The sequence below is a fragment of the Juglans microcarpa x Juglans regia genome, chromosome 8S, assembly GCF_004785595.1.
Source record: "Juglans microcarpa x Juglans regia isolate MS1-56 chromosome 8S, Jm3101_v1.0, whole genome shotgun sequence".
NCBI classification, from domain to species: Eukaryota; Viridiplantae; Streptophyta; class Magnoliopsida; order Fagales; family Juglandaceae; genus Juglans; species Juglans microcarpa x Juglans regia.
The window spans coordinates 15,779,980-15,789,352 of record NC_054609.1 but is presented as its reverse complement, the minus strand read 5'-3'; the positions used below and the strand labels follow the sequence as shown (position 1 = coordinate 15,789,352).

At 35.8% G+C, this 9,373-nt stretch overlaps 1 long non-coding RNA gene across 1 annotated transcript; it reads left to right on the top strand.

The window, feature by feature from the left end:
- The first annotated feature begins 6,809 nt into the window (after nt 1-6,809).
- LOC121244029 lies at nt 6,810-7,946 on the top strand. Its single transcript, XR_005936366.1, has 2 exons — nt 6,810-7,016; nt 7,237-7,946. It is a non-coding gene; the product is annotated as an uncharacterized LOC121244029 (long non-coding RNA).
- The last annotated feature ends 1,427 nt before the right edge of the window (nt 7,947-9,373 follow it).

Genomic DNA, 9,373 nt, shown 5'->3' with positions numbered 1-9,373 from the left:
TTATTTTTAAAAAATATAAAAAGAAAAAGAAGAAAATAATAAAAATGAAGTTTTTGCTAGGCAACTAGCGGTCAGTGCTGGGTGGCAGGCTAGCATGACTCATAAAACAAATTTTTAAAGCTAAAGAAATATTTTTTATAATATATAAAAAATATATATATTAAAAGAATAAAAGGAACAGGGAAATCTAGGGAGAGCAACCTCTCCTCGACCGTAGGTAACCCCTCCGTTTGGATAGTGAGAGTACGTAAAATGATTTTAGATGAAAGTTGAATAAAATATTATTAGAATATTATTATTGTTTTGGAATTTAAAAAAGTTCAATTGAGATTTGAAAATTTTGAATTGTTTATTGTATTTTCATGTGCAAGAGTTTGAAAACGTTGTAATGATGAGATGTGATTAGTTGAGATGGTTTCTCAATCCAAACAAGGCCTTAGTGTTATGTATATAACTAATTTTAAGATAAATAATTTTATATACAATCGTAAAGTGCGTAAACGCCGCATAATTGTTTTGAAAAAGAGTGGGTCCACTATTAAAAAATTAATTTTTTTATGTGAGTCACATGTTAATTTATTCATTTTTTCAAAGCGATTACGTGACGGTTGCACAATTCATAATTGTAAATATCTTTTCTCTTTTAAGATTAGTTAAAGTCAATGCATGCAAGCTGATGTCATGTATATGATCAATGCATGATGGCTGTCATATTCAATTAATTGAGTAATCTCATGATTAGTAGAAGCGTACAAAAATAACATCAAATAAAACTCATGAGATTAGATTAATTAACGCAATATCTAAGATTCAAGTACATTCAAAACAAAACAAATTATTATATAAGATATATATGAACAGTAAAAATTATTAATGCATGACAGACAAACTAAATTATTAAGAAATTGATCCCAACGCGAACGACATCACAGATATATTGCATGTGCACCGGCACATGACATATCATACGTACGAACTTCCTAGCGGCTGCATGACATGAAGAGACACATTATTAAACTAAGACACGAGTACATCGATCCATCTTTATTTGGTACGTAAGTAGTGCTGCATGCATGCATGCAGTCCATTCATATATAGCACCCGTCAACGAAACTAACGGCGTCGATGGGAATTCATGAAACTACCTCCGAAGCCTTGTACCGATAGGTCTCGCATCCAGTACTCCTGCTGATCAAAATTCTCCAATACTTCCAGCATTCTTTCCCCATCATCAGAGAGCAATATGACATTTCCCTGGCTCAGCACTACCCATCCGCTCTGATTATTTATCAAACGTCTCAATATCTCGCTAGCATCTAGTACTCGCCCCCCATCTGCGTAACTTTTCGGTAATTGTGCTCGAACCTCTTTTTTGTTGTCGGATCGAACCGCAAGAACATTTATGGAAATGTTGAGCGGATACTGTTGTAGGACCCGATGTTGAGCCACTCTATTTGCTGTGTCAGTAAATCTTCTCACCCAGTCTTCGTTTGAGCCTCCATAGAACAAAATGCAACTCTGGTTTGATTAATGAAGAAGATATAATGTCAATCCTCCATTTTTTTTTTTTTTAATACAGATCATAAATTCTGGTAAAAACTGCGTGCATATGCATTATCATGCATGTTAAGAGCATGATAATATTACATGGTACGTATGACAACAGATATCCTAGTCTTGCTCATATATAATGGGGGAGTTAAAAATATCATATAACTAATTAATTTTTTTTTTCTATTTACTCTTCACTCCATTTAATTAAACAATATATTCTACGTGGTGTGCGCATGGACTACTTATTAAAGAAAAACCTAGCCTACACTTCAAGTGAAATGTTAAGATCGACGTTGAAATGTTCTAGCCTTTTTAGGATCAGTACTGGTGATTCCACACGTGAATATACTGTTGAGGTGTGTACAATTGGCACCCAAAAGGCTAGAACCTTACTATCATTTTCTTGATAATTAATAATTTACGTACGCACATCATGCATTTGAATTAGGTAGTGTGAAAATATCTTTCCCTGTGCCTGTGACAACATAAATGCTAACATGAAATGAACATTGGAAAAATGAAACTCATGAAAAAACAGTATGTATCCAATAATGTATTAATTGCATGGCTACCACAAATTAAGCGCGAGCGGTTTGGGGAAGAACTCATGAATGATGAGGTTTGAGGAACCGAAATAGGGTGAAGGAGAGAGTTGCTGAGGATCATGTGTATTGTTTCAAATTTGCATGCAGCTATCTCACCTCATTTGTAGTCATAGTATAGTCTTCTACACAGCACGATCGAATCGTTGGAAATTCTTTGGTTTGGTACGGAAGATCGAGAGAGATGTGACTTGTGAACTTTATACAAGAGTATATGGCTTATTTATAGTTATCCGAAGTAAACTGGGGTTGTTTGGAAGAAGCGATGGTCCCATCTTATCTCATTCAAATACAAATACTTTATAGTTTAAACTTTTTCATTGCAAATAATGAGTATTTGCAACGGTTTTTCCATTTTCTTCCAAATAACAAGTTTTCCAAACGAAAAATTAAATCCTTGCAAATAAGTGTGTAATCGCAACGTACGAAAGTGTCATTACAAAAAATGAGCATTTGCAGCAGTTTTTCATTTCTTTACACAAGTTTTCCTAACGAAAACTTAAATCCTTGCAAATACGTTCCTAATTGCAATTAAATTTTCATTGCAACGAGTATTTGCAACGGATTTTCATTTTGTTGCAAACAACAAGTATTTTCGTCCAGACTGATTACTGTATGGGAATCCGGTGATACTTTTTTTGTGTGCATAGCCTCTTATAGCATTAGCAATGGTTATACTTTTCTTGTAAAATGTAACATATCTATTTAAATACCCTTTAAAATCCTATTTTCCTTTTCTCTTGATCTCCTGTTTCCCGTTCTCTCAAATATTTACTCTCTCTTTCTTCATTAGTTGGGATAAAGTAAGTTAATAACATGCAAGAAGAAACAAATGCTTCAACAAATAATAAACTTGATCGATCCGTGTCCAAAGTGGGCTAATTGTTAAGGAACTCAAAAATGTCAGATGATCTCTAGCTATCCTCTCTCATGATCATCTTGATGTCGAGGTTCTAAATCATGATCTCTTCACAAATTGAACGAAATAAGAAGCTTACAATATTTCAAAGATTATTATTTCAATAGAACCTTAATTAATTTTCAGTACTATGGCAATTACAAAAAATTATGAAGTGTTTTACTATTCGAAATATTTCAAAAGTTTCTGGAGAAAGCTGTTTGTAAGCATTGGGAAACGAGTCGGAAGAAAATTTTTGTCATTGTTATGCAGTTTCATTAACGTCGACGATCAAATCTTAACAGGACGAAGAAACTCCCAGGAAAGAAGGTAGCGAGACAATGATAGACAAACATGTAAAAAAATAAAAAAGACTTGGTCCCGGTTTTGAGACAAAGACGAATGGCATTATTTCATTAAACAAATTAAGGTTCGAATCTTCTGCTCGACAAATCATTAGGTTGCCAAAGTTAATTACTTGAAAAGCGGGCGGCTGCATTAATGCAGGTGGCCACGGGCCACGGCCGGATTCATTCCTGCATGCATTCAGTTATTTTGAATGCATGCATGCAGGAGGCCGTATGATCAACGTCGAACTAACATCTTCTATGAACTTGCGTTAATCTTAAATGCAATTCTCTTGGTCTTTCTTTTTTATTTAAATTATTTTAAGTCGCAACCGTTGACCCTTTATTTATTTATTTTTTGGAGGAATTTCTAATTAATTCTTACCAATCATGATCATGTGCTGTCCCTTTAGTAAGTGTATGTATAATATGCCTGATGGGTCATCATGTAACACCCCGTATTTTAGTGTATTTTTACTGAAAGAATTATTTTTATGTAATTAAAATTTATTCTCTTATTTTAAATTGGTTGGATTTTTAGTGAGTTTATTTCTATGATTTTAATTTGGTGAAAATTATTTTTATGTACTTTCTTAATATTTATTTATTGTTATGCATTTAAATTATTTTTAATATTTAAATTAATTACCGTGGGATTTAATTATTTCAATTTGACTTTACCATTACGTTTAAATTATTTTATTTAACTTGTGGTTTTAAAATCATCTCCGTTGGATCATTTTTGTGACCCAAGTTATGAGGATTGGACCTCATTTCTTTTCCCTCCATTTTTCTTCCCCTCCTTTTCTTTTCTTTTCTTTCTTTTCTTTTTTTTCTTCTTCCTTATTTCTCCTCCCCCGTGCGCGCGATCTCTCTCCTTCTCTCTCTCCCCGCGTCCGTTTCTTCTCCACCAACCAGCGCCGCCGTGCATCGGCGGTGGTCGACACCGCCCAGCCCGCTAGCTTCCCCAGCCGCCGGCGACCTCACCCCACCAATATCACCTCCATTCGTGCCGCCGTTAGCCCCCACGAAGCCCACGAAACCTACGAAGCCGCGGCACACTTTCCGCCGTTGCACCGCCGTCGCACCGCCATTGGCCACCATCTTCCTACCACTTCATCCCCGACCTCTTGGCAACCCATTAGACCCAACCCCAGCTCCGATCCGTCACCGGTGAAGCCCCACCAAGTCCATTTCCGATTTGTGCATTTTTGGCCTAAAACCACCCCTTGCGCCGCCACCCACGGCAAACCACCACCACCATTGGCTTCACCGACCTCTTTAGGCCCTACCCTACCATTTTTGGGTCTTCATTTGTCCTCGTTGAAAAGTGGGTATCTGTGACCCACGGCCACAGTGTATTTTACACTGTGGTGTTGCTCAGACATCACCACTTGCAGCTTCGTGATCCTCCGGAAATTATTATATTGCACTGTAAGTATTTCTCCAAAGAACTTTCATAATTTAAATGTATTTTTGCACTAACCCATTTCACTGTATTTTTGGCATGCCGGACTGAGTCCGAGGAGTTCGGGGGTCGGATGGATTTGTGATTGGAGTTGTTTGGTTGGATTTGATTGGATTGGTAATTGTTGGTTTGGATATTGTGTTGGTACATGTGCATTTCATTATTTCATGCATGATTATGTTTGTAAAAGAAAACTGGGTTTTCGTGTATTGCATTCATGTTCATGTGATTTGAAAAGCTATGATTTTATGTGATAATATTTTTGGTGCGTGTGTATCACGACCCCAAGCCGAGATGGGGCATTAACTCGGTGGAGCTCCTCTGGTTATTCGGGAGCGGAATATACTGAGTAACGTCCCCTGGATTGTCGCCGGGCGACAATGGGATCGGACGAGATGGTCTCGTGCCGACTCCGTGGTCCTTCTGCTGGCGGGGACTAGAGGATGTCTGGCCACGTACGCGCTGGGCGCGGAACTGGGCATCGCTCGTTGCTTAGTGTGGGTGCTTGGTCATGTACGCGCTGGGCGCGGAACTGAGCACCGCTACGAAGCCAGGACGTGCGGATGGTCCATAGGGGAGGCCATGGCGCATATGGAAATAATGCATGGTGCATTTGGAATTATTTCACTATTTTCTGGGAAAATAGTGTGAGTTGAATTTTGGGTAAATCATTTTCTGGGAAAATATTTTACGGATATTTTGGGCCAAAATGGGATTTTGGTGTGTGTTGGAAAATTATCATTTTCGGGGAAAATGATGTTTTGTGGAAAATGCATATTTTTCATGTGCATGCATGTTAGTTGCATTTAATGCATTTTATATTACGTTGTTGTTTTGGGTTATACTTACCTGCGATACCATTTTGTGGTAACGCAGATTTTGATGCTGAGGAGGAGGAGGGCGAGCCTGAGGAGACGGCTCCGCCTGAGGAGTGATCTGGGATCACTCGTTTGTATATCTAGAACTATTGTAAATTATTTTATGGATGACTGTATAACTGCTATTTAAATCTTTACTGATGTTTGATTGTAAATAAATTCTGGTACTTAGTTGACTATCCGCTGTGTTATTTTATTTGTACACTGTTGCATGTACACACACTGGCACTTCGTTGGGATGTGTGACCGTGTTGTCACCATCCTGGTGTCTCAATCCCTGTGTATTTATATAAGGGGGATTGGGGGCGCCACACATCACTACAAGAAAATTACTTATCTGTAACCAGTTAATTCTAACAAAATGACTATTTACAGTTAAAATTAGTCTGTTTTGATCACAAATAATCTTTTCACCATAATTAAATAGCCACAAAAACTCGTTTTTCTTGTAGTGCATCATGATCATGTATATATAAAACAAATTTTGAAAGCTAAAGAAATATTTTTTACTGGTTGCATTAATGTTGGTTGCATTAATGTACAAAATTAGAATATTTTTAACACTTCTCAGGAAAACTGATATTTGTGATTAATGAATTGCTCATTGTGACTGCTCTTTCAATGTGTATATATATATATATATATATATATATATATCTACACTATTATATAATTGGCTATTAAACGATAATTAAACTGCGATTCTTATTTTCCGTTATCTTCCAGTTAAATCAACCTTAATTGTCACCGCACTTTGAGAATGATGATCTTCTATTCGCACTTTTATAATTTTATCTTTTTATTTTGTTCGTTTACCGTTTTTATCCTTCAGTTGATTTTGTTTTATTCGTATTTTTACCTTTTTATCCTTCACTTTTATCGATCAATCCATCCATCTGACATAACACCTAAAAAGAATGAAAGAGAAAAGATAAAAAAATTAAAAATGAGGGAAAGAATAAAGCTGAGGAAAGGACTCATACAAAGACTTTTCTTTCACGGGTCAATAGTCAGTGCATAGGAAAGATATAATTTTGCTTGTGTCAGTGATTTTTTATCCGCGTTAAAGAACGTAGCTTTCATCCATATAAAGTCGAAAATTTTCGACAATTTCCTTAATCCTCAGGGCGCTTCTTGTTCCATTGAGGTGCGGCATCCTCATCTTCAACCTCATCGTCTTGGTGACTGTGCTTATTGTCTAGGCCATTCTCCAGCCAAGCAAGCCCAGGTTTGTACTCCAGGACGCTACCGTCTATCTGTCTCATCGAAGTGACCTTCTTCTCTCTTCATCTTCTTCTCTCTATCTCTCTCTTCTTTGCATCTTCTCTTTTTAAGTTTGTATTCTGCATCATTGAGTTTTTTATTTCATACCGTTGAACTGGTTTGAAGATTGTAGATGAATTTTTGTGATCTTATCATTCCACATTTTTTTTTCCTCTTCCCCTTTGTATCCGGAGTCGTGGCTTTCTTTTAGTTGTGTGATTCACAGATTTATGAAAAAATAGATCACAGCGGCGGATCTGGGCGGGGGAGCACGACGTTGCATCGCTTTCAAGTGGCTGAGCTGGACTACCCTAGGCGTCTTCCCTCTTCCCCTCTCTTTATCCAGAGTTGTAACTTTTTTATGAAAAAATAGATCTTTTTTCATGTTGTTGAAGATGATCCGAGATCTGATTTTGGATTCTTTGTTTTTTATTTGCATGTTGAGGGAGGCGATCGAGGAGAGAGGGATTGGGCGAGGGGTTGTCAGACGACTTCGGTGCTCCATGGCTAATCACAGTGGCAGATCTGGGCTGGGGAGCACGACGCTGCATCACTTTTAGGTGGCTGGGCAGTGATTTGACTCACGGAGGAGCTACGGATAGGCATTGCACCTCGTGGACGAGTGGCCCTCGATCAGTGGCAACCGCAAAGCTTGGAGGTTGGGTTCGATGCCATGGAGAACCACAGAGAGAGACAACCACGGTTGAAGAGAGAGAATCAGAGACGATTTGCTTTTTGAATTATCGGCACTATATATAGCCTTAATTGATCAGAGAATTCATGATTTCATCTTGCATCTCCATTAAAATCAAGAAATAGTGCCCGCTTTAATTATGCTAGCTAGCTTTAATATTTAAGAAACTATATTTGCTGTCGTTTCTTTTCTTAATTGATCCTCTTTAATATCATTCAGTTCTTATTATTTTTTTTTCCTAATATTGCTCTATAATTGTTCTTCATAATTGTTTTTCCAATTATCATTAAGTTCTTCATAATTGTTCCTTTTTTTAAAAAAAAAAAAATATTTTCCCTGGGTTCATGGTCAGCCCAATGAGCATAAGAAAGGTCCATCATATTTTTTTTAATGGCATTTATTATTTATTTATAATTTGATTGTTTTTTGTTACTACAATAAAGAAAAAAGAAAAAAAAAAACTAACCTCAATTAATAGGTAAAACTGGCCCAAAATTATAGCCAGCTACTACCTACTCACATTCAGAGGCGGTTGAGCATATAAACAACAGAAATGCTAAAGCTTCCAAAAGTTTGTCCCGAAAGTCTGTCCCGAAATTTTTTTTTTTTTTTTACTTAGTGATTAAGGAAGTATTTTTTAATGATGTTGTAAATTTTTTAATTTTTTTTAAATATTTATGATGATTAAAAAAATATATAAAAAAATGTAAAAAAAAATAAAAAAATAAAATGTGCAGTTCGGGACACTTTTCGGGACAAATCTTCGGTGACTGTAGCACCTCTCAACAAACAAAGTGTCCTCTATCAATCACTGAGCCTGACACAACTGATGAGAATGGATTGTTTTTTAATTTAACAAGTAATAATAAATGATGATATTGATCTCCAGCAAGTAAGCTGTAGGCCATCATGGTCTTTCTCCTATATAATTCTATATATAATTTCTGTTATCATGACCATTAACAAAGGATACTATTATAATATCACCCTAATAGATTGTCATCATGAAGTTGGCCGGGATTTTAAAATTAACGACATAAGTTATTGATGGGCACTAGGATTTAAGCAGGAGTACAGAATACAGACAAGTAAAAGTGATTATCAAGGTGTAGACCAGCTGGTATAGAAGATATATTAAAGTTGCGTTTGGATGTTGAAGTGAGTTGAATTTAGATGTTGAAGTGAGTTGAGTTGAAATGATCAAATATTATTAGAATATTATTTTTCAATATTATTATTATTTTAAGATTTGAAAAAATTGAATTGTTTATTATATTTTATATTAAAATTTAAAAAAATTATAATGATAAATTGAAATAAGTTGAAATAAATTGAGTAAACGAAGCCTAAGGTTGCGTTTGGATGTTGAAGTGAGTTGAGTTGAGATGATAAAATATTGTTAGAATATTATTTTTTAATATTATTATTATTTTAGAATTTGAAAAATTGAATTGTTTATTATATTTTGTGTTGGAATTTAAAAAAATTATAATGATAAGTTGAGATGAGTTGAGAGTAATTAACCATCCAAACGAAGCCTAAGACTTGATCTTGATATTTTGTGTGCTCTGGTTGAAATCGTACGTCATCTTTCTGCACTGCAACTTTACGTATAAAGAGATTTTTCTTGGGTTGTGAGCAAACTCGCTGGATATATTTGCGAGACAAA